The sequence below is a fragment of the Dendropsophus ebraccatus genome, chromosome 10 (genome assembly GCF_027789765.1).
Source record: "Dendropsophus ebraccatus isolate aDenEbr1 chromosome 10, aDenEbr1.pat, whole genome shotgun sequence".
NCBI classification, from domain to species: Eukaryota; Metazoa; Chordata; class Amphibia; order Anura; family Hylidae; genus Dendropsophus; species Dendropsophus ebraccatus.
The window spans coordinates 11,881,123-11,908,560 of NC_091463.1; the positions used below are offsets into that span (position 1 = coordinate 11,881,123).

A 27,438-nucleotide genomic window follows, 5' to 3' on the forward strand; every position below is an offset into this window, starting at 1 on the left:
GCCAGGAGCCAATGGCTCCTGATGCTGTGTCAATCACATCCTGGCCCAGTCGGAACTGTATGCGCTCATTAGGAGTGCGAGCGCATACAGTTCCGGCCACTACTGACGTGTTAATGCTGTCTGCAAAAGCAATAGCTTTTGCAGACAGCATTAACTGTCTAAGACCTCAGTGGGCCCCTGTCTGAGTGGGCCCGGGGGCGACCGCCCCCCTTGCCCCCCACCAAATTTCGCTACTGCCTCCTCTATATACTACACCACACAGGACACCTCCTCTATACTACACCACACAGGACACCTCCTCTATACTACACCCCACAGGACACATCCTCTATACTACACCACACAGGACACATCCTCTATACTACACCCTACAGGAGAGCAGATAGATTGTCTATACCAAGGACAGTGCCGATCTTTGGCAATATGGTACCAGGACTTATGGTACAGGAGGGAGACATCCCTGTCAGTAGTAAGTGCTGTGTCTGTAACGTCACTGCTGCGCCCCCTCCTACACGGACAGTCTGCAGGGGTAACCTTTCCATACAAGTCCTTCTGTATCGTTAGTGACGACATTCATTTCTGGTGAATTTCTAGTTGGTATTTTTAGCAATGATTGTTCTTTCTACTCACATAATCACTTATAGACTATATTAAGCTCATAGGAATGAAAGGGTCCAGCAGGGACATGTTGTGGTATATGGCATTGTCAGGGCTGCGTCGTCGTCCCGCGCTTTGGACCGCACCCCTCACCTTGTCCTGCAGCCGCCGGTGTCCACATGCAGGGACCCAGCACTGCTGCCACTTCGGCCCCTGGGGGCGCCTCGCCTCGCCCAGCTCCTGTCCGTCGCTGTGCCGGCCGGCGCACGCGTCCCCGCCTCCTAGGGCGCGCGCGCGCCGGCTGTCTCAAAATTAAAGGGGCAGTCCGCCCCTAATTTGTTCTTGCACATCACACTCTCCTATAAATTCCAGTCCTGCCCCACTACAGGTGTTGGAGCCTCTACATGCTTCCCTTAGCGTTTGGCCCAGCTCACTGTTGCTCCTGACCTCAGTCCTTGTTCCTAGTTCCTGTCCGCTGATCCGGTCCCTAGCCCCTGTTCCGCTGCTTAACCCACTGTTCCTGAGTACTGTCTGCCACCTGCGGTTACGCCTACAGACCTCTGCCTGCACTATCTTCTGTCTACTGCTCCTGCCACGCCCGCTGTCACTAGCAACCAAGCCAGGGGTAGCGACCTGGGGGTCGCCTGCCGCAGCAAGCCCATCCCGCCTTGCGGCGGACTCTGGTGAAAGCCAGCGGCCCCTTAGACTCTGCTCCCTGGTGCAGTTAGTGCCATCGCTAGTGACGGTTCAGTGGATCCACGACTCCAGGCGTTACAGTAGGCTTCAACCATGGATCCCGGCGAGGTGCCTGATATCCGTGACATAGCCAGAGTGGTCACCCAACAGGCTCAACAGATCCAGCAACAGTCGCAGCAGATCCAGCAACTGACTGCCGCCTTACAGCAGCATACTACAGCCCAGCGCTCACCACCTCCTGCAGCCTCTTCGAGACTTCAACTGGCTCTCTCGAGTAAATACGGAGGCGATCCCAAGTTGTGCAGAGGATTCCTGACTCAATGCACCATGCATATTGAACTTTTAAGTAGTCAGTTTCCCACTGAGCGCTCTAAAGTGGCTTTCATCATCAGCCTATTGGAGGCTAGAGCTCTGGCTTGGGCCACGCCGCTGTGGGACTGAGATGACCCTGTTGCTGCCAATCTCCGAACCTTCCTGGCCGAGTTTTGCTCCCTCTTTGAGGAACCTGCCCGTGCGTCTTCGGCTGAGACTGCTCTCCTCAATCTTTCTCAAGGGAGTTCCTCCGTTGGCGACTACGCCATCCAGTTCCGCACCCTGGCAGCAGAATTAGACTGGAATGAGGCCGATCTAATAGCCACCTTCAAGAAGGGCCTGTCCAGTCGGGTGAAAGACGTGCTCTCTGCCCGAGACCTTTCTACCTCCTTGAACGATCTCGTTCTACTGGCTACCAGAGTCGACAGGTTTTCCGAGAAAGAGGAGGAGGTCTGGCAAGAACGGCGACTACATCAGGAGAAGATCTCCTTCTACGTCTTGCGCCATTCCTCTTCCGACATCCTGCTGGGCCTCCCTTGGCTGCAATTACATACCCCTAAGCTAGACTGGAGAACCGGGGAGATTCTCAGTTGGGGTCTGGACTGTCCAAACCGGTGTCTGAAGCCTCCTCAGCCCAAGTGCTCTATGACATCACCTGACTCCGTCAACCCTCTACCCGGCCTACCGGCGGCATACCAAGACTTGGCTGACGTCTTTTCTGCCAAAGAGGCGGACTCTCTACCCCCTCACCGGACGTACGATTGTCCCATAGACCTTCTTCCTGGAACTTCTCCTCCACAAGGTCGGGAGTACCCTCTCTCCGTACCCAAGACTGAGGCCATGTCCTCCTACATCCGGGAGAACTTACAGAAGGGTTTCATCCACAAATCCACGTCCCCTGCTGGCGCAGAATTCTTCTTTGTGCAGAAGAAGGATGGTTCTCTCCGCCCATGCATAGACTACCGGGGCCTAAATAAGGTGACTGTCAAGAACCATCCACGTCCTGTGGGACTCAAAGCTATCCAACGCCTCCTAGGATTTGCCAACTACTATCAGCAGTTCATCCCACATTTCTCTACCCTGGTCGCACCCATCGTGGCTCTCACTAAGAAGAATCCCAGGCATTGGCCACCTTAGGCCGAGCAAGCCTTCACTAGCCTAAAGTCTGCCTTTGCCTCTGCTCCTGCTCTAGTCCGCCCGGATGCCACCAAGCCGTTTTCACTTGAGGTCGACGCATCTTCAGTGGGCGCTGGAGCCGTCCTCTCGCAAAGGGACGCATCAGGCAAGACCAGAACCTGTGGGTGCTTCTCAAAGACTTTCTCCCCTGCCGAGAGGAACTATACTATTGGTGACCGAGAACTCTTGGCAATTAAGTTGGCACTGGAGGAGTAGCGTCATCTCCTAGAGGGGGCTAGGCATCCGGTCAACATCTACACGGACCAGAAGAACCTTCTCTACCTCCAATCGGCCCAGCGCCTCAATCACCGGCAGGCCAGGTGGTCGCTCTTCTTCTCACGATTCAACTTCATCATTCATTTCCGTCCAGCTGAGAAGAATGTGAAAGCCGATGCACTTTCCCGAGCATCTGATGTTATGGGGCAAGAGGAATCCCCTCGCCACATTATACCTCCCGATCGCCTAGTGCCAGTCGCCACCTCTACTCTTCAGAGAGTGCCTCCAGGAAAGACCTATGTGCGCCCTGCACTTCGAAGACAAATTTGAAGTGGGGTCATTCCTCTTTGGTGGCCGGGCATCCGGGAGCTCAAAAGACCGGGCAATTGATCTCCCTCCACTACTGGTGGCCCAATCTCCTCCAGGATGTCAAGGACTTTGTGGCTTCCTGTGCCGTTTGTGCCAAAAACAAGTCATCCCGTCAAAGACCTGTCGGCCTACTTCAGCCCTTGCCAGCTCCAGACCGTCCCTGGCGCCACATAGGGATGGACTTCATCACCTACAAACTCTGTCTACCCCCTACTATGCGGATCCCGAACTCCTTCCATGTTTCCCTCCTAAAGCCAGTGGTCCTCAACCGATTCTCCAATAAATCTCTGCTCCACAAGCCGTTTCAGACGACGTCTACATTGTTAAAGACATTCTGGCGAAGAAAACTGTCAGAGGAAGACGTTTCTTCCTAGTGGACTGGCGAGTTTTTGGTCCTGAGGAAAGATCCTGGGAACCCGAGTCTAATATCCTGGATCGGGACCTTCTCAAGGGGTTCTTGCAGACTAGAAAAAGGGGGAGGCCAAAGGGGGGGGTACTATCAGGGCTGCGGCGGCGTCCTGCGCTCCGGACCGCCGCCGCACCCCCTCACCTTGTCCTGCAGCCGCCGGTGTCCACATGCAGGGACCCGGCGCTGCTGCCACTTCGGCCCCTGGGGGCGCCTCACCTCGCCCCGCTCCTGTCCGTCGCTGTGCCGGCCGGCGCGCACGCGCCGGCTGTCTCAGGGTTAGAGAGGCAGTCCGCCCCTAATTGGTTCTTGCATATCACACTCTCCTATAAATTCCAGCCCTGCCCCACTACAGGTGTTGGAGCCTCTACATGTTTCCCTTAGCGTTTGGCCCAGCTCCCTGTTGTTCCTGACCTCAGTCCTTGTTCCTAGTTCCTGTCCGCTGACCCGGTCCCTAGCCCCTGTTCCGCTGCTTAACCCATTGTTCCTGAGTACTGTCTGCAATCTGCGGTTATGCCTACTGCTCCTGCCACGCCTGCTGTCACTAGCAACCAAGCCAGGGGTAGCGACCTGGGGGTCGCCTGCCGCAGCAAGCCCATCTTGCCTTGCGGCGGGCTCTGGTGAAAACCAGCGGCCCCTTAGACTCCGCTCCCTGGTGCGGATAGTGCTATCGCTAGTGACGAACATTTAAGCACTTAGACGCACACATGCAGGCATTGGATAGTGACTGGTTCACCCACCTTTACCTGCACTGCCCTATTTATAAAGATGGCGGGACCATTGTAACAATGAAGCACTTTGCCCCTCTACCTCAAACCCCCTGCTAATAGTGTGTAAGCTCATGCATGCGAGTAGGGCCCTCACTCCTCATGTACTGTATGGATAATTATATGTATATCTCTGTGATGTCTGATTTATGTCTTTAATATGTACCCCCCCCCCCCGCCCCCCCGAATTGTAAAGTGCTGCGAAATCTGCTGGCGCTATATAAATAAAAATGATTGTTATACAATTGAAAATGAAAATCTGTAACCTATTCCTTATAAAGAATTAGTCATCATATAAAATGTCAGTGACTGAACCTAAAAGCATGTGATAATAAATTCTAAGAACATCCCTACTGCAATGCCTCCCTCTCTGTACAAGAATATAACTACTATAATACTGCTCCTATACACAAGAATATAACTACTATAATACTGCCCCCTATATACAAGAATATAACTACTATAATACGGCTCCTATATACAAGAATATAACTACTATAATACTGCTCCTATATACAAGAATATAACTACTATAATACTGCTCCTATACACAAGAATATAAGTACTATAATACTGCTCCTATACACAAGAATATAACTACTATAATACTGCCCCTATATACAAGAATATAACTACTATAATACTGCTCCTGTATACAGGGATATAACTACTATAATACTGCTCCTATATATACAAGAATATAACTACTATAATACTGCCCCTATATACAAGAATATAACTACTATAATACACGAACTGGAGAGAATGGAACCGCTGCACATCCCATCTATGGCTGATACTAATGCCGCTAGGCCTATATTAAAAATCAACACCAGAGTGTCTGTATATGAATTGATCAAGCCATATTGCCCCGTGTACCACCGCGCAGGTCCTCTGGTCAACACGGGTCCCTACGCTAACTACACACCGTGTCGGTCAGCGACCGCCAACCCCGCAAAGTGTGCACGTGCAGGGAAGGGAGGCCATGGAACGGCCCTGCAACCCCAATGTCACAGGACCAGACCCAAAAAGCCCCACCAAAACCCAGCCAGCACCACCGGCGGGGAAGGCTGCCCCCAAACGACACAAGTATGGATATGGTATTACACTTACCATTGCTGCTCTCACAGAATGGGGAAGACATAGGGTACAGACATGTGAGCACAGGCATATCCTGCTAATTTTGGTCATGTGGGTCTTATAAAGGAGTGCTAGCTGTTCAGAGAGGGAGAACTGTGAAACACGAACTGGAGAGAATGGAACGGCTGCACATCCCATCTATGGCTGATACTAATGCCGCTAGGCCTATATTAAAAATCAACACCAGAGTGTCTGGGCTGGGTTTTGGTGGGGCTTTTTGGGTCTGGTCCTGTGACATTGGGGTTGCAGGGCCGTTCCATGGCCTCCCTTCCCTGCACATGCACGCTTTGCGGGGTTGGCGGTCGCTGACCGACACGGTGTGGAGTTAGCGTAGGGACCCGTGTGGACCAGAGGACCTGCGCGGTGGTACACGGGGCAATATGGCTTGATCAATTCATATACAGACACTCTGGTGTTGATTTTTAATATAGGCCTAGCGGCATTAGTATCAGCCATAGATGGAATGTACACCACACCCTTGTTAATTACAGTAGTACCAATCATTCATTAGCTCTATCATCTATATTATGTAAACTATTATATATTAGTTACAAACAATCAAGGAAAAAATTATTGCTTGCGAAATTCACATGATAACCTATAAAGATACTTACAATATGAACACTTTAGATCCTCCCTTTATATATGTAAGTATGATTGGTTCTATATTCCTCCCACAATGGCATAGATTAACAACATGCGTAGCTATGCAACACTTATATTAAACATACTACTAAAAATAGGAGGACTTAGTATTAAAGTGTTCCCCAACTACGTCCACCAAATCACATAAAAGTCTATTAACATATATACCAGTCTAGAGCATCCTTGACTCCTTCATCCTCGATAGCACGATCACCTCCGCAAAACGTCTAAGTCCATTGACCTGCGCAGTCACGCGCCACCAACCATCTACATACTAAGATCACAGACATGCGCACTAAGTCAGGATACACACAGTCTTGCCTAACGTGACTAACTGAAAGTGCCACTCTTGTATGACATGTTACATAGCACGATACAAACCAATACTAAGCACTGAATCTTTAATATGCAGTTCGGGTAACGCTATAAGTGCTACCAATGACACAATTGTTGCTCTAAATCTAAACATGTACATATGACTACTGTTAGACTGGCCGGCGGTCTGACCACAGTCTTTACAAGCAATTGAAGTCCCAACTGAATATACACACTGTCGCCTCTCTCCTTTTACTATCGCTGTACCATTTAGTGGAGAAACACAAGACATACGATATTACATTCAGTCAACACAAAGTGCTATCACGCTCTGTCCATCTCTCCACTATTGAATACAAACAGCGCACTACGTAATCTACACTGTGCTTCTGCAACCAAGCTAGTAATTGAATTCTCAGACGCTACTATTTTAAATAGATATAGCACTGTATATATGTATCACATTTTTGGGTGTCTACTAGTAAAAGATTAAATAAAAGTTACGTTTTAATCCTATGGGAAAACAGGTAATTGTTGCCTAGGCAACAACATGTAAAATAGATGGAATGTGCAGCGGTTCCATTCTCTCCAGTTCGTGTTATAACTACTATAATACTGCTCCTATATACAGGAATATAACTACTATAATACTTCCCCTATATACAGGAATATAACTACTATAATACTGCTCCTATATACAAGAATATAACTGCTATAATACTGCTCCTATATACCAGAATATAACTACTATAATACGGCTCCTATATACAAGAATATAACTACTATAATACTTCCCCTATATACAGGAATATAACTACTATAATACTGCCCCTATATACAAGAATATAACTACTATAATACTGCCCCTATATACAAGAATATAACTGCTATAATACGGCCCCTATATACAGGAATATTACTACTATTATACTGCTCCCATATACAAGAATATAACTACTATAATAGCGTAGGGACCCGTGTGGACCAGAGGACCTGCGCGGTGGTACACGGGGCAATATGGTTTGATCAATTCATATACAGACACTCTGGTGTTGATTTTTAATATAGGCCTGGCGGCATTAGTATCAGCCATAGATGGGATGTGCAGCCGTTCCATTCTCTCCAGTTCATAACTATTATAACACTGCTCCTATATACAATAATATAACTACTATAATACTGCTCATATATACAAGAATATAACTACTATAATACTGCCCCCTATATACAAGAATATAACTACTATAATACTGCTGCTATATACAGGGATATAACTACTATAATACTGCCCCCTATATACAGGGATATAACTACTATAATACTGCTCCTATATACAGGGATATAACTACTATAATACTGCCCCTATATAATGGAATATAACTACTATAATACTGCTCCTATATACAGGAATATTACTACTATAATACTGCTCCTATATACAGGAATATAACTACTATAATACTGCCCCTATATACAAGAATATAACTACTATAATACTGCTCCCTATATACAGGAATATAACTACTATAATACTGCTCCTATATACAGGAATATAACTACTATAATACTGCCCTCTATGTACAAAAAAAAGCTACTATAAATAACCAGGTTTTATATTTCCTTTATATTATTATATAATTATAGTTGTTTATATAACATTTATACTTTGTGAAGTCATTTAGGTTGATCTCTCTCTTGCAGGGAGAAGCTGATCTATTACACCATATTATATTGAGCCAAAACAAGTTGATGATACAGTAGTCGTTCGCAGCCACATAAAAAGTCCATTTCGCAGGCGGCAGATGTCCCCAGTCTTTGTGTTTATTTACTTTCCGACAGCCGTCTGTCAAAAAAGATGGCTGCCAGTGAATGACATGTCGTGTTCTATTATGTCTGTCAGACGGAGAAGAGCTGGGTTGTCACGTCTAACCTGCCATGTTGTGGTACAACAGAAATAATTTGACTTTGCTTCTGAATCCTTGTGGGCAGTCACAGCCATCTATATGGGCTACAGACGTCTCCTCTCTTCCTGTCAGCCATCTTTGGTCTCATGGAACCGATCATCTAGCGTCTTCTTCTTTTATTCTTTATATTATTTTAGTCTTGCACCTCATAGGAAATATATTACAGTACAGAGGGACAAGGACATTGCAGTGGTACATAACCCATGCCCCACTGCTAAGGGTTGGTTCAGCGAGTGTCTTCCCAGGCCTGGCCATCTGGTTGCCGGTTCCCACAAGTGTATACTGATCCTGCTAACTTCCTGTGTTCCTGACTACTAGCCATGTCAGGGTAGTACACCTCGGAAGTGGCTACCACCAAGAGGGGTAAAAAAAACAAACTATCCACACTGAAGAAGCTATCCTGATTCTCCGAGCCCTGCATTCCCCAAGAGCTTCAGTCTACAGACAGCAGATTGGTGAAGAGCATGTAGGCCGACGTACCCTGCTGCAACTCGCCAGGAACTAAGAGCAATCCCGATAGCTGGTGATCTCTCTTGACTGGGGCTTGTACTACTGGACATGTCACTCAGTGCCCTCGCCCAGAAATAGATAGAACACCATAACTGTGAATACAGGTTGTACCAACTACAAGGTGTTTAGATCCCTACAGCAGACTATTGCACTAGATAGGAGCCCTTCAGGTAAGTCTATCTGTTCTCACAAGTCATCAAGTCTCCTAAAATTCTGAACTGTCTAATGTCTCATGCAGTGTTTCTATAGTTTCAGCCCACCTACTATCAGCATCTAGCACCCCTGGGTCTCCACAATATGACTGCCACCTCTGTATAGGTTTGCCCTTGGCACTGGTAGTATGGACCCCAATCAGCGAGGAGACTGTCTATATAATGTACTGTCTACACGCTACAGTCAGCCCCAGATTCCATACCATAAGTAACTGTATAGACATACTGGAGATCTCATGGAGGATGATGATGTCATTGAATTCCATCCCTGTATGACATTCATGGTAATTCGGTTTTATGGCCCCGATAATAAATGTAAACGTGAATCGACTATGGAGACATTTTCTGCATAATAAATCTTGAGGAAGCATATGGATTGTGATGAAGATCTGTGTCGGCTGGAAATGAGTCCCCGTGAGGTAATAAACCTGTTTACAGCATAGTATGTGAATGGGGTGGGTGCATGAGCATGCAGGGGGCTGCTGATCCGTGACTGGGACACATCTTATTTGTATGACGAGAGACATGGAAGCAGCTGGAAGAATCCTTCGAGACATTTCCAGTTAACAACCGTTAATTCCTGTCAATATAGACGCTACTAATGCATGCTGCAAACATGGGAGCAGATTGTTTGCAACACTAATATGATCGTTCAGTTGTAGCTGCTGTCGTCATGGGTGGTTACAGAGAATACCAACTCCGTCCTCGAGATTTGCCAGTGATGGCCCCCGATGATTTGGAAGACCTTGTTTTCTCACTGAGAATAGAGTTTTAATACAAGGGTCCCAGCTTATGTTCATCGTATCACTAGGGATCCTCTACTAGGGGACGTCCAGTGGGTCAGATAAATCACCAGTGGGACCAAGGATACTATGTACATAGCAGAGGTTGGTATTACTCCATTGATTGGGCCACTCAGAATTGTCAAATTCTGAAACTCATGGTCAATCAGTTTGGGAATTGGTGGTAGTGATCCTCTTTGAAGATCAGTTGTGCCATCAATAGAACCAAGGATAGACTACATTAAAGGAGGTTACGCAATTCCAAATGTCAAGCCACTAAAAAAACTGCCCATTATTGGTGCTTATAGATACTTGGAATCCCCAAGTATTTGTCCTTTCCAAGGATCAACTGAATCACTAGTGGAACCAAGTATACTATGTACATAGCAGAGGTTGATATGACTCCAGTGAATCAGATAAATCACCAGTGGGACAAGGATACCACGAACATTGCAGAGATTGATTTGACTCCAATGGATCAGATGAATCACCAGTGGAACCAAGGATACTAAGTACTGTACATAGCAGGGGTTGACTTGATTTCATTGGTTGGGCCACTCAAAACTGTCAAATTCTAGAGCTCGTGGTCAAGAAATTTGGGAATTGGTGGTAGTGATCCTCTTTGAAGATCAGTTGTGCCATCAATGGAACCAAGGATAGACTACTGTACATTGAAGAAGGTTACGTGATTCTGATGATCAAACCACTCGAAAACTGCTCAATATTGGTGCTTATAGACACTTGGAATCCCCATGTATTGCTCCAAGGATCAACTGAATCACCAGTGGACCCAAGGATATCAGACACATTACAGAAGTCTAGATGAGTCTGGTGTCTTGCAACCTCAAAAACGATCCAATATTTCATCTGGTAGACAAGCAAGGGGGAAAAGTCATAGCAGTGAGGACCTCTGTGACTTTATCAGATCCTCCTCCAGAGAATCTCCAAATAATTGTCTTCTCTGAGAATTAGGTGAACCACCAATAGAATTAAGTGTACCAGATATAGGAGGTTGTAGGAGGTCAGAAGAGAGGCAGGGCATAGATCAAAATGAACCATGGTCAGGAATCATGGAGGGTGCAGCAAAATCATGACAAAGCCAAGGTCAGGAGACACAGGTAAGGAATGAGTCCGGGCAAGGGAACTGTAAGGACCAGGTCTGGTTGAGGGATCACACGTGAAGGAACAATGAGAAACAAACCAGCGTGAGAGGTCACAGATGGAATGGTAAGGAACAAGAAGATCCTTTTGCTGGATTCCATCTGAAGGAGAGCTTTGAAAAGTCTTGAAGATGCAAAATAACCCTTCAACTCCATCGGGGTTTTGTGGTCTATACCTGTCATCCATCTCTAATTTGGTGGGACAGTACCACAAACTGCTTTATAAAGTCACGTAGTTTACACAAAACTTTGATCCAGAAGTAAGAGTTCTGAGGGCATTACCCAAGAGTGGGGCTTAAATGTTTAATCTGTTGCCTTTAATGGAAGCCTACTGGAGAAGTGTAGAGCTCCCAATGAAATCTACAAGAAACACTTCCTCTGTGAGCTCCCCCTAGTGGTGGCTGCAGGTTGCTAGGTTGGTGCTAAAGAGTATTTAAACCTCTGACCCCAAAAATGATATTGTCCTTTTAAGGGAAAATAAATAATTATTCACTTCCTTGGTTTATGGAATTTTTTTCCGACACATACTCCAAGGAACCTGCAAGCTGAAAATATGTAGCCAAATCATGTGACCGAGCTTCCAGCAAACATGCCATAGTTCTTATTGGGAATTTCCATCCTACAGACGTTCCATAGACATTGGCTGGAGTTCTGGAACACCCCATTCCCACCAGTAGGGCGACATGTTCACAACACCTTCAGTGAATCACCATTTCCTCCCATTCTAAACAATGCAAGGAGCAAACTAGGATTCTGCTGAGCGCACATGGAAAGCACTTGACCTTCTTCTATATCTATTTGCTTCCTATGTCACAATGTTCTTCACCCTTACATCAGCGTTATTCCTGTTTACGGACGGAGATAAGATGATGTTCTGCAATATGACGGATAAACATGGAATATACACGTACACCGGGTTATGATGAATAAATCATCACTATATAATGTAGTTGATTGAACTTTGTATCATATAAATGTGTAGGTGCTCCTTGTATACTGCTGCCTAGGGGGCGCTCCACCTAATATCAGTCTGTGGTCTCCCACATATCCATATTCCCCTCCCCATATCATGGCATTGTCATAGGCAAGTCACACTAACATTCTGCTAAAATGCTGCTGAGGGACCTTATCCCCAAACCCCTAATCTTCATAACACTGTCCCTGTCACCTACAGCCCTATCCTTATTAATATAATTCAATGATCACTTACAAAATTGTCTGCTAAAACACTCTGTGCTGCTGACACCCTGTCTTCTCTCATTTCCCTGGTCATCTCAGTTGTTACTCTTAATTGGACGTTCACCTTCAATCTCCATCCGTACAGCATCCACCTGTACAGGCTTATAGTTTCATCCATCACTCACAGGTTCCCACTGTAAAAAAAAAAAAAAAAAAAAATTGTAGTCGTAGTCGTACTTGTTCTATACTGTTTTTTTTGTTTTTTTTTACTGTATGGCTCTCTGTGGAACAAACCAATCTGCTATGCAATTCAATACGGAAAATATATATACTAAGGTATAACAGTCTGACCAAGGCCAAATAGCTGTATATCATAATTGGGGTCCTACGCATATACGGCAAATTCAGCCTTGTCAAATGGACAGATAGGTCACTGTCTCCTGCAAGGTTAACTCGCTCGAGAGACCTTCTTGTCTCTACCCCAGTCACATCATAGTGTTGCCCTTGTCATCACTTTTCACCACTGCTAGAATTTCATAGACACCAATGAAACAGCGCACCCTAGCAGTGGGTTCAGTGCAGAGAAGAACAAGAGGTACAGCTGTGTAAGTGAGTGCCGAGCACAGGAAAGAGACAGCTCCTGTAATGAGTTATCTGGCTGTGACGCTGAGACCTCCTGTCATCTCTCTCCTCTGCTCCATTATGAACATAAAGTTCCATTGATAAAGCAGAGGATGCAATGAATGGAAACAGAGACCCATTCTTAGCTGTGTAATCCACGTGCCAGGTGTACGCACCTTTCATCTCTCTGCTCTCGCCTCATAGCAAACTGCGTGAGTCCTGCTGAGGCTACAATAGAATGAGAGTCCAGGTGGGGGATGGGGTGCGGACAGATCGCCTTCCGTCTGTCAGTGGAGATGCTTAAACCCAATAAGTAGACATGAGATTCCTATCACGCCACAGGTGCTGCGCTCTCATCTATGCTCAGGTACAATGTATACTGTATATGCTATAGATAATATACTATATACAGCATTCTCAGGTGAGGTGGGCAGAGGTCACATATCCCAGGATCACCAGGCCCTCATAGTCATGAGGCTTCATCTCCAAAGTGTTTTACTGTAACCTGACAGCTCCTCTATTGAAATGAATGGAGATCCTAATATGAAAAAAGGAAAGCAGAAGGAATAGATGGAATACGGGAAAGGGAATGGGAATGGATAAAAAAAGAGGTGGGAGATAAAAGAATGGGGGGGATAATTTGAAGTGAGGGAAAGAGGAGGGCATAGGAAATGGTGGTTGGAAGGGGAGAAAGAAAGAGGAGTGTAAAGGAAAAAGGAAGCAGTGGTGGTGGTGGTGTGTGTGTGTGTGTGTGGGGGGGGGGGGACAGAAGAAATAGAAAAGGGGAAATGGTGAGCAGGGGAGAGGAAGGCCATGGGTGGGAAAGAGGAAGAGGGAAGGCAATAAGTGGCAAAGAGAAGGAGGGAAGGTCATGGGTGGGAAAGAGGAAGAGGGAAGGCAACGGATAGGAAAGAGAAAAAGGGAAGGCCATGGGTGGGAAAGAAGAAGAACGAAGGCCATGGGTGAGAAAAAGGAAGATATGAGGCCATGGGTGGGAAAGAGCAAGAGGGAATGTCATGGGTGGGAAAGAGAAAGAGGGAAGGCAATGGGTAGCAAAGAGGAAGAGGGAGGGCCATGGGTGGGAAAGAGGAAGAACGAAGGCCATGGGTGAGAAAAAGGAAGAGGGGAGGCATGGGTGGGAAAGAGGAAGAGGGAAGGCAATGGGTGGGAAAGAGGAAGAGGGAAGACAATGGGTGGGAAAGAGGAAGAGGGAAGGCCATGGGTGGGAAAGAGGAAGAGGGAACTCAATAGGCGAGAAAGAGGAAGAAGGAGGGCAATGGATGGGAAAGAGGAAGAAGGAAAACGGGGGGGGGGGGGGGAGAGAGGAAGAGGGAAGGCCATGGGTCGGCACACACTACCTGGGCAGTCCAGAGCAGAGTAGCTCAAGCTAGGATTCAGGTTGTGGTCTAGCTAAGGATGAGCCAAGACCTATTTTGAGAGAGAGACTAACAGCAGTTATGCACGGCTAGAACTTAGACCCGGGGTAACTGGAGATATAGGAAACACTCTTGAATATGCCGAGTATCCTAACTTCAGGACAGTCACCCCCTAGGAAAGAAAGAAAGAGGGACTGATCCACAGTAGAGCTCAGATGCAAGTTAGCCGCTCTCTACTGACAGCGCTCAACTACGTGGGAAAACTTTCACTAGTTAGCTTCACCAAGAGGCCTCATAAGACATGACAGGGCGGTCTCTGAGAGTGTTCAGGCAAAAGGTGGTCAGATAACACAGCATTATTTAAACGTAAATGCGAGGATTTCTTCAAGATACACTTCACACACATCCCGTCTGAGTACTGTAATAATTAGACAAGGGCTCCTATCCGGCCCCTATCCACTGCTACTGATTTACTTCTACTCCTTCTCTACTTCAAGTTGCCTGTTGAGATAGCTACTGTTTTATTACCCTAAATACCTAAAGCACTGTTGGATTTTTGTATTGCACTGAAGCCTTCAAGTGAAGTTCAAACACTGTTTAAGTGGGACTCATCTCTGCTGCCACACCTTGCACCTCACACCAGTTCTACCATGGTCCAGTGCCCCTGTGTCCGGGGTGGGTATTACCACTCCTGGCCATCATGACAAGTTGCCCCAAGACACCAGAACCCAGCAGCTGGTTCAATACCAGCATCAAGTGCCCCGGGCCACGGCAGAAGGAAAAAGAGAAAAGAAGAGAAGAGAGGAAATAGGTTTGGGGGATTTCAGAGGATCTCCATATACTCGTGCTGTATGTACAGTGCTGTGACTGGATAACAACACAGATCACAATGGCTTCCTATGCTTACAACATCCAATTCTCTTTTACAGCAGAAAGAGATGCTCTGGAGCACAAAATTCTGCTCTTACCAGCAAACACGGACAGACTGAGGGAGTGGGCACATTCACGAGCACATGGGCTATAGAGGAAGTCTCATAATATTGGCCCATCTACCTCAGTCGGCTTGGCATCGGGTGACCCTCTTAGATGCTGGACCCTCTTGGTAGGAGATATAGGATCGGAGTTGGCCCATGACCCTTACATAGGATGTGATCACAATGCTGAGAGGCCTCTCTGTCTTGTTGTTTCCTTATAAGTGATGCCAGTGTTACCACATAGACCCCCAGCCCACTAGTGATCCCCTGTGGTGTCGCTGCTCGCCATAAGTCAACACGTCTGGAATCTGCTCAACAAAAGACAGAAGAATGAATGTTATCTTGACTGCGCACATGTGCCCCTGGCAGCACCCGGGCACACACAGACGACACATGACACCACGCACAAGAATGTGTTGTTGAGACATATTATTTTATTAGGAATGACTCAATACGCCGGCGATAAAACTGCTCAAAACAATACAGCTACACAAAAACACAACACGACCTAACACAATGGGACAAAGCACAACCGGACAAAAACACAAGGGAAAAATGCACAACCAGACAAAAAACACAACGCGACAAAGCACAACCGTACAAAGCACAACTTGAAAAAGCCCACAACGCGACAAAGCACAACCTTACAAAGCAAAACTGGACAAAAACACAACGCGACAAAGCAAAACTGGACAAAAACACAACGCGACAAAGCACAACTGGACAAAGCACAACAGAACAAAACACAACACGACATAACACAATGGTACAAAGCACAACAGGACAAAAACACAATGGGACAAAGCACAACGGGAGAAAACACAATGGATAAACATAATGCGACATAACACAAAAGGACAAAACACAACGCGTCATAACACGAGACAAAGCACAACCAGACAAAGCATAATGGGACAAAACACAACTCGACAAAGCACAACACAACAAAACAACGTGACATAACACAACGAGACAAAGCACAATCGGACAAAAACACAACACAACAAAGCACATCGGGAGAAAACACAACAAAGCACAAGGGAAGAAAACACAACAAAATAAACACAACACAACAAAACAGTGGGAAAAACACAATGCAACAAGACACAATGCGACATAACACAATGGGACAAAACAAAACTGGACAAGGCACAACTGGACAAAAACATAACGCAACAAAACACAACTGGACAAAAACTCAATGAAACATAACACAACGGGACAAAAACTCAATGAAACATAACACAACGGGACAAAAACTCAATGCAACATAACACAATGGGACAAAAACTCAATGAAACATAACACAACGGGACAAAGACTCAATGCAACATAACACAATGGGACAAAGCAGAATACAGCCCAAGTGTCCAGGAAGGCTGCCAGCACGTGGGGTCTCTTACCCTGTGGCACTGGTCTCCTGGCACCAGGGATCACTACATTGAAGTGTAACTGTGTCCTCCTCTTCTATTATTTCACCTTGGTTCCGCAGGTATCTGCAGAGTCAATCAACAATGGGGATAACACTCATTATAACTCCTAAGGCTATGTTCACACTGCGTATGAATACGTCCGTAGTGCGAACCGCGAATATACGCACATAGTTTTGAGGTTGATGCGTTCGCTTGAAAGTATACGATATACGCCCGCACAGTGCACACTACGTATGAGCTTACGGACGGATCGTATACGGCGCCGTGAAAAATTAACAAGACCATTGTTTGAGGACGGAAATGTTGAAACTCACGGCCGTGAATTTCCATGCGGTCCCGTACGGAGAACTTATTTCAGCCAAATTGAACTTTTCGATCCAAAAGGTTCTGTGTGGTTTATTGGGCTGGGCGAAGATTTCCAAGTAAATGACCTGTTTCAGATCGCTTCGAAACAAGCTAGGGAAGCAGAACTGTACTACGGGCGTATGTTCGCGGTTCGTACGCATCCGGCCGCATGTCGATTTTTCTCACGCCCGTAGTTTCAGCCGTACATGTACGGCGGCGTACGATCTACGAACGGATTCATACGCAGTGTGAACATAGCCTTAAAGGGGAACTCCAGTGACATTTTCTTTTTTCAAATCAACTAGTATCAGAAAGTTATACAGATTTGTAATTTACTTCTACTGAAAAATCTCCAGTCTTCCAGTACTCATCACCTGCTGTATGTACTGCAGGAAGTGTTATATTTTCTCCAGTCTGACATAGTGCTCTCTGCTGCCACTTCTGTCCATGTAAGGAACTGTCCAGAGCAGGAGAGGTTTTCTTTGGGGATTTGCTACTGGTATGGACAGCAGAGAGCACTTTGTCAATTACAAATCTGAATGACTTTCTGATACTAGTTGATTTGAAAGAAAATCAGATTTGTAAGACCATAATGTGAGTGGCAGATGTAGAGGATGCCTCTGTGAAGCTAATAGCATCTTTTCAATTCTGCAGGATTCAGGGATGTGATCTCCCAGCATTCCCTGCTTGTTCATTTTCTTCATGATCAGGAAAGGCAATGTATAGCATTGACATTGATGTGGGGAAACTAACTGACCTTATGGTATAGGCAGCCAACTAAGCTCTTGGGGGTCTGATAACAACTACAGGATACAGGATGCACAGGATGTTGCTATTTTGAACACCCCTCGCAAAAGCCTGGTAGCTCAAAATGAAGTGGTAATGAAGTCATGTATAAGTTTTGCCACTAGATGTCAGTAGTGTGTATATTCATGTATAGATGTTGCACAGCTGTAGTCATGTAAGGGTTATTGTTTTGTCTATGATCTGCACACCAATGAGAGTTACTCTTACCATCTACCTATCTCTTTCCTCCTTTCTTCTCGCACTCTCTTCTCCACCACTCACAGAAGCTGTTGTATACACCCTGTAGGAAGGTGTCACATGGGGGAGAGGAAGTGTAGACCCAGACTATGTCAGTTCTCTTCTGTTGGAGCAAGACACACAGATCAGGCATCCCTACTGAGTTAGCCAGGAACCTGGCTCTGCCAGGTTCCCCATCCAGGACAGACCAGCTGTAGTGTACAGACACCTATGGAGAACACAGACTCCACAGACACAGACTTTCTTTAAAGCAACACTTATCCTCATAATACAGTGCTAAACACTAACGAGAGGACAAATCAGGGATCACCCCAACCCATGCCGGGAACATCTCTAAAAGTGCAGGACAGTATCCTAGAGCAGAGGAACTGATCCGGATAGAGCAAAGCAGCTAAGAGCCTACGTACTCTATCTCGCAACGCAGGTGATACCTGGACACCCTCGGACACTTCGCTCAACTCAGGTAACTAGGACTGGGGCTTGTGTCACCCTGATAGGACGGGTAACTCGACACTGCAGGGCAAAAGGTGGTATAGTGACAAAGGTTGAAACACGGACACAAGTATTCTTCTTTCAAGTATTCTTCACAAATATTCTTTTACTTCTTCTAAAGTTCTGGCAGCGTACAGTACTAAACTGGGTTGGGACTCTCACGACTTTCCACTACTCTGAGCTCTCTCTACTCTTCTCAGCATGCAACCAAGTCAGCACTGCTACTCTACTCTACCTCAACAGCTCTCAGAACAGATCTAGTGAAGTCAAGTCTGTATCAGTCAAGTATTATTCACCTGTATCACAGAAGATTTATCAGTAAAAAATAAGGTTTATTTATTCTATTGGGACTCAGTGATCATTGTACTAGCACCTACACTCAATGTACACCGTCCTTGGGTCACTTCCCCTTTCTGTGGGTAGTGGCACCGACAGTCTGGGTGCGTCATAACACCACTCCGGACCACCGTAATAAGCGCCCAAGGGAACCATCACAAACCGGCAAGTCACTGACCATTGGGGAAAGGGTATAGCCAGCCACAAATAACTAAAAGGTGTGCCTTCATACCTGTGTGCTGAGTTAGCACTGGCGTTACGACAACCTATCAGCTGGCTAAGCTATACTCCACCGACCAACCACCACAGTAGTGGAGTCACACAGCGCCATCCAGCAAGTAACCAGTCGCAGCTGCCACAGGCGGCCCACCACACGAGTATTGTAATGTATGTACACGGTGACCCCACCAGCATAATAGTGAGTGCAGCTCTGGAATATAATACAGGATGTAACTGACGATCAGTACAGGATCAGTAATGCAATGTATGTACACAGTGATGCAAATGACCTAGGAAAGCTGGGTGACAACCAAGAAGACCGCCATGACATCACTCAGCTTTCCCATACCCTCACTGTCATACCTATCCAGGTATTGCAGTCATGTAGAGACAGGGACACTCCTATACATTCCATCAAACTAGCCAATAGGATGTAAGTACCCTGTGATCCCCTGACTCCCCCCTTATCATCTAAAAGAAAAACACGTCGATAATTTGCAGTAATTTGTGGGATTAGGCCTCTCCTGAGATGGCGTTTATTAGCCAGGATTATGCAATCCAGGGCCGCAATGAGGTAAATAAGCCTTGGATGTAAACACGTCAGACGCGGCGTCCCCGCCGAGGGGTCAATATTTCCACCTTTCCAACAATGAGAAACATTCAGAGGCCGAGCGTTCTCCTCTTCCCCCTGGGAGGGGAAGGGGGGGGACCAGTGAAAGGTAAATGCAGTTTTTTTTCTATTTAGGAGCCCATCTTTCCATTAACGCCTTATAGAAAATGGGGAGGATGATGATGGTGAACAGAGGCTGCGGTCAGGGTAGCGGCCTCCTTGTGTTAGTCTTTCCAGTGACGAGAGCGAATTCGCGCTGCTATTTGGGGGCAAGAGAAAGGAAGATGTCGTATTTGCTCAGCTTGTGGAAAAAAAAATCAAAGACAAACAGAGCATTGGGAAGAGTGTGGGTGAGGCCTCCTCCTCCGCAGGACTCCTCTACCGCCGGCCTGCCAGGCATGTACTGTACTCTGGGGCTTACTCATGTTTTGCAATCATTTATATTCATTTCTATAAAGGGCTCACTGTGAGAAGGCGACCCTGCACACACTCCGATCACTATCCCAGCATACACTGCACACACTCCGATCACTATCCCAGTGTACCCTGCACACACTCCGATCACTATCCCAGCATACACTGCACACACTCCGATCACTATCCCAGCGTACCCTGCACACACTCCGATCACTATCCCAGCATACCCTGCACACACTCCAATCACCGTCCCAGCATACATTGCACAGACTCCAATCACCATCCCAGCATACCCTGCACACACTCCGATCACTATCCCAGCATACCCTGCACACACTCCGATCACTATCCCAGCGTACCCTGCACACACTCCGATCACTATCCCAGCGTACCCTGCACACACTCCGATCACTATCCCAGTGTACCCTGCATACACTCCGATCACTATCCCAGCATACCCTGCACACACTCCGATCACTATCCCAGCATACCCTGCACACACTCCGATCACCGTCCCAGCATACACTGCACACACTCCCATCACCGTCCCAGCATACCCTGCACACACTCCAATCACCGTCCCAGCATACACTGCACACACTCCAATCACCGTCCCAGCATACCCTGCACACACTCCGATCACTATCCCAGCATACCCTGCACACACTCCAATCACCGTCCCAGCATACACTGCACAGACTCCAATCACCGTCCCAGCATACACTGCACAGACTCCAATCACCTAGAGTCTGTGTTCCCCTTCCGAATAATAATAATACTATGCCCACACACAACAGTTATTCACTGCTAAATTTTACTGCCATAATATGCTAAAAAATACTTCCATACTGTTGGCAAATAACACTGGCATGTAGAGAATAAACAATAGCACTACACAGTGCCAAATAATACTTCTATAAAGTACCCGCTTAATACTAATACTCAGAACCCAGGTTATAGTGTCCTACAATACCAAGTATACTATGCCCACACCATAATACTGCCATACAATGCCAGAAATTATTTCCCTACAGTGACCACATAATACTGACATTATGGGCCCAAACAATGTTAAATAATACTTCCAAACAGTACACATGTTCTTACAATGCTGCTATTTAGTTCCCATGTTATACTGCCATACAGTGCTTAAAAATACTAAATAATACCGCACCCAAATATTACTACTATATAGAGCTCATAAGGTGAGGGATCGGGTTACAGCTGCCAATGCATGTCTATGGAGAAGGGAGGGGGAAGTAGCTGGGTAGAGACTGGAGGAGCTGGTAGTATCACAGCCCTGTATCATCCCCCTGGGCACTGCCGTTGGTCGCCATTCAGCAGGTCTTCCGGGGCCAGCACCTCATGCCAGCGGTCATGTCCCGGGGGCACAGCCGCCCTGCTCTGGGGACTGTCATGGGGGCCTATGTAGTACAGTACTCTGCCGGGATGACTTGTAGTGTAACTGTGTGGAGGTGAAGAAGACTCTCGTACTCACGGTTAAGATTAGAAGAAGACCGCCTTCTGCCAGAAGAGCCCACTGAGTGTCAGGTCTGGTAGCACGACCTCTAGTTTAACGGCTGGGTGAAGCTAACCTTCCAAGGTTCCCCGAGTAAGCGGAGCAAGATCCGATGGAGTACTTCAGCTTAGGCGTTTTGCTCCACTGCAGACTATTCCTGTCCTTGTATAGTCCTGGCTGTATAGGCAAGGTTGATGCCAGGTGTCTGTTACCCCATCTTTGGGTTTAGCATTGCACAGTTCATCTTTCTCCAACTCCAACAAGACTGCTTACTGTCTTACTGTCCACCATCCACTAAAGAAGACTATACCAGGCCTGGCTGTAGAGGGCAGCAACAACTCTCTCTATGTGTATCTCCCACAATGCAGACAGCTGGACTAAAGACCCTCCCACCAGGAACTAACTGCAAAATAGAGGAGATTGGGACTAACCTCCTATTGGTAGGAAAAGTGCTAGAAAGACTGAGGTGTAAGAGTGTGATAGGGAAAGACAGCGTGAGGCACTCAAGCCAGTGATCGGTTAACACACAACAGTAAAGGACACATAGGTTAACCCTTTATTCTTCAGCTGTGCATAGAGACAGGGGAGGGTGAGACACCAAGTGACACCATTGTTTCTCCAACCCTGGTCTACGAAGAAGAACTCCACCCTTTTATGGACTACAGCGATTGCTCCCATTGGTTGAAAGTAAAATACGGACATGGAGAGAAAAGAGCTTCTGCACCTCACACCTATGGCTGACACTAATGCCTCTCGGCTACATTTAAAAACCAGGGCCAGGATGTTGGTATATAATGTGGGAGTGTAGGGACCCATGTGGACCAGGGGACCTGCACGTGGTACATGAGGCAATATGGTTTGATCAATTGATATACCAACATCCTGGCATTGTTTTTTAAATGTAGCAGAGAGGCACCTATCAGCCATAGGTGTGATGTGATGCAAAAATACTATTACAGAAAATGAAAAATTAACCAAGACCTTATAAAAATACACTGAGGTCATTACGTTCGTTTAGACCTCCGGTCCCCGTAGTAATAGTATTTTTGCATTTATACTTGTTGCATGTTTTTCTGTAAATTCTTTGGTGTTCATATTTTATTTCACTTTGATCACTGTTCACTATGGGAGGCATTTATTAAGTCCGGCGTTTTTTACGCCGGACGTAAAAATGCCCCCACAGCTCCGGCGCTACGGAGATTTATGTAGAGGCGGACTGCCTCTACATAAATCCCGTGCGCGCCGTTGCGCACCGCCGAAAACCTACGCCAGCTGAGGACTGGAGTAGGTTTTCGGCTTACATTTTGGCGGAACGGATGGTAAATCGCGCGGACTCTGAGTCCGCGCCCTCCGTTCCGCCCACTTTCGGCCCCTTCTCCGCCCCCTTTCCGCCCCCTGGCGTACTCGGCGGAAAGTGCCGATTTGCGAATATTTTATTCGCAAATCCGCCATTTTTGAATAAAAAAAGACGCAAATCGGCACTTTCCGCCGAAAATCATCCATTCGCCGGATGATACATGTGGCCCTATGTGTATAAAACACCTCCCCGGGTGTGATGTATCGGCATGGCTAAACAAAGGGAGGAATCCCGAAATAGCTATTCCAGGTGATGCGCCTGCACCTCCACTGATCCACCTTTCTCCTCCCTGCAATGGTTTCCACGCAATAAACTTTTGAAGACATCATCTGGTGAGTGCTGGACTTTTCTCCTATTCACATTTTACTCCTGCCTCTTTATCGTAGCACCCCAGCTGTCTCTGCTTTGGTTGTTCCCTGTGCCACTGGGTCCAATACTATTGGGAGCTGTATGTACACGGTGCGGGCTGGCTGTCTCTCTACTTCTACAATCATTATAGTAGTTATATTCCTGTATATAGGGGCAGTATTATAGTAGTTATGCGGTTCAGGGAAGAAACAGAGTGCTGCACCTCACACCTATGGCTGATACTAGTGCCCCTAGGCTAAATAAAAAACACATCAGAATTTTGTGTATGAATTGATCAAGCCACACTGCCCCATGTACCTCGTGCCGGTATCTGATACACATGGGTCCCTACACTAAGTCCACACTGTGCCAGTCAGTGGCCACCAACCCCGCAGGCGCGCACAGCCAGGGAACGGGGGCCATGGAACGGCCCTGCAACCCCCATGCCACAGGACCAGACCCAAAAATGCCACACCAAGACCCAGCCAGCACCACCGGCGGAGGAATCAATTCATACACAAAATTCTGATGTGTTTTTTATTTAGCCTAGGAGCACTAGTATCAGCCATAGGTGTAAGGTGCAGCACTCTTTTTCTTCCCTGAACCGCATTATAGTAGTTATATTCCTGTATATAGCAGCAGTATTATAGTAGTTATATTCTTGTATATAGGTGCAGTATTATAGTAGTTATATTCTTGTATATAGGGGGCAGTATTATAGTAGTTATATTCTTGTATATAGGAGCAGTATTATAGTAGTTATATTCTTGTATATAGAGGACAGTATTATAGTAGTTATATTCTTGTATATAGGGGGCAGTATTATAGTAGTTATATTCCTGTATATAGAAGCAGTATTATATAGTAGTTATATTCTTGTATATAGGGGGCAGTATTATAGTAGTTATATTCCTGTATATAGGGGCAGTATTATAGTAGTTATATTCCTGTATATAGGAGCAGTATTATAGTAGTTATATTCTTGTATATAGGAGCAGTATTATAGTAGTTATATTCTTGTATATAGGGGGAAGTATTATAGTAGTTATATTCTTGTATATAGGAGCAGTATTATAGTAGTTATATTCTTGTATATAGGGGGCAGTATTATAGTAGTTATATTCTTGTATATAGGAGCAGTATTATAGTAGTTATACTCTTGTATATAGGAGCGGTATTATAGTAGCTATATTCTTGTATATAGGGGGCAGTATTATAGTAGTTATTTTCCTGTATATAGGAGCAGTATTATAGTAGTTATATTCCTGTATATAGGAGGCAGTATTATAGTAGTTATATTATTGTATATAGGAGCAGTATTACAGTGGTTATATTCTTGTATATAGGAGCAGTATTATAGTAGTTATATTCTTGTATATAGGGGGCAGTATTATAGTGGTTATGTGAACAACAACCAGAAATAGGTGGCACTACAGGTCACAGCTATCCTTTTGCCTATTGATTATAAGTTACAGCAAGCCCGGAGGTGCTAGTTTAAAAATGCATCAGTAATCGTTATATACGGTAACAGAGAAGGAAGGTAAAACTGCACTCACCGGTAAAAATGTCTTCATCTTTATTAGTCTTTCTTAGTAAAATCAAGTAAGTGTGGACAAAGTGCAGATGCGGCGGCAGACATTTTTACCGGTGAGTGCAGTTTTACCTTCCTTCTCTGTTACCGTATATTATAGTGGTTATATTCTTCAATACAGGAGTAGTATTATAGTAACAATGACCTGCTATTGGTTGTATAGGCATTATACAAACAATAGCATGTCTTTGCTACTATAATACTACAAGCAAATAGTTGTAATAAGGTTCAGTAATTATAGATAAACCTATAATAAGTTACCAGGAATATTTTGTCAGCTCAGATACACCAGCCCAGCTGTCAGTATTGTATATGATAGGCTTCCTATATGGTACCAGTGCCCCCCACACTTCTAGAACATTAGCTCAGTGTAAGGAGGTTCGGGTGCTGTGCGTCCTCCAGGATCAGGCATCACCCCTGGGACATTTGCCACTCCTCATATATAACTGATGACCCTCTAGCTTCTGCTTTATTGTTTTTACCCCAGGCCCAGTGAGATGTATGAGGCTTTCCCCTTCAGTCAATGAATCATATCAGATTGTGATATTAGTGCAGGACCCGGGGTCACATATTTGGTTCTTGAGAAGCAGGATAATGGGTAACATGTATGAGGAATTACTGTCAGACACATTGACCGATTTTCTTCTGGATACTTTTTATTCATTTATTCATTCAGGGGTTTCTTTTAGGTGTCAGGATGTGATATTGGCATACCGTATATACTGGGCCAATAGTCCAAAAAATTAACCCCCATTGACAGGATGTGATAGCTGTATATATGTGTATGTGTGTATATATATATATATATATATATATATATATATATATATATATATATATATATATATTAGTGATGAGCGAATAGTGAGATATTCGATATTCGTACGAATATCCAGCAAATATTCGATTGCATATTCGAAGCCATTAAAGCCTATGGGAACAAGTATTTGATTAGTGAAAAAGATCTATTTGACCAGGAGGGTGAAACCAGAAGCTGATGGATTTGAACGATTATCGAATATTTATCGAATATTCGAATATCTCACTATTCGATCGAAAATCTATTCGATCGAACAGTATTCGCTCATCAATTATATATATATATATATATATATATATATATATTGGGGGGGGGGGTTGTGTCTCATAGTTCTCCCATCTGAAACATCTCCTCACACCTATTCATGGACATCCCCTCTAATTCTCTCCATCTTGCTCCATTCGGTGTGCATCTTGCTCCAAACAGTGCAGTTTATTTTTCTCCCGATTTCCACCCTTATTAAACATGTGACCTGGACGGTCCAGGAATCCCACCCAGAGAACGCAGCTCCGGCTTCCCATGAGTCTGTGTCAGTAGGAAATGTTCCCACTTGCAGGGATTGTGCCGTCACCTGCTCTCCTGCACCGATCTCACCAGAAGAATTCTCATTCATTTCCAATGATTCCTTCCTGAGATCTTTAACCCCTCCATGTCCGGGCAGGGAACTGATGGAAGGGCGATAATACTGCTGCTTGCTGAGATCCTGCGGAGTCCGGGAACAGAATGTACCGTCTGCGGTGGACAACAAGAAAACAGTGTGCCGGGACCTGGGAGGATTCAGGAGCCTCATGTTTAACCGCTTAATGGTGGCCAGAAGATGATCACATCCCTACTACCTCCAGAAACCCATGTGAATGCGATGGATTCAGGGGCCGGAGACATAAAAGTGTACACTCCCTTCAAATAAAATATTGTCTGTATGAACATCGGTGGCGTCGTCTGAGAACTCTGCTTATTTGTATATATCATGAAGAATAATGACTACTAGAGGTTCAGAGGTCACTCAGTAATAACCGCCATCAGATGGACAGACGGCAACCAAAGAACAACCCCCCCGCATCCTGCCCCATAATGTTGTTGTGTCGCCCTGGGGATGCTATATACAATGTCCTCTATATACTCTGTTTCCTGATTCCTTCCACTGTTACGGCGATAGCCCTTCCCCCGCATACACCAGAGACCGCATTCAGCTTTTCCAGACTCCTGAATGACGAGTGTCTAGACGCCTGTATGAGCTGAAAGGCAACCATATAAGTGTGATATGGCTTTACCTATAATTGTCACTTTTACGTCCCCTTTTTACATTGAAAACTACTTGCCCCTATGCAGGCCTATGTGTCTCCATTGTTACAGACTACAAACAAACTCTGCGTAGTCTGATCTTTGTTATAGTTGATTGTAGTTATACTCCTGTTCTTGCTTAGGCTGTGTTCACACCAAAATTAGAGGTCAATTGGGAAAAATAGTTCATTAAGCAGCTCTATTCTTTC

General features: G+C 45.7%; 1 long non-coding RNA gene across 1 annotated transcript in view; it reads left to right on the forward strand.

The window, feature by feature from the left end:
- The window catches only part of LOC138802568 (uncharacterized), a 72,242-nt gene extending 45,410 nt beyond the window's left edge, over positions 1–26,832 (forward strand). Inside the window, exon 3 of the long non-coding RNA XR_011364780.1 lies at positions 26,610–26,832. This is a non-coding gene — a long non-coding RNA (uncharacterized lncRNA). The remainder of the gene's footprint in view (positions 1–26,609) is intronic.
- The last annotated feature ends 606 nt before the right edge of the window (positions 26,833–27,438 follow it).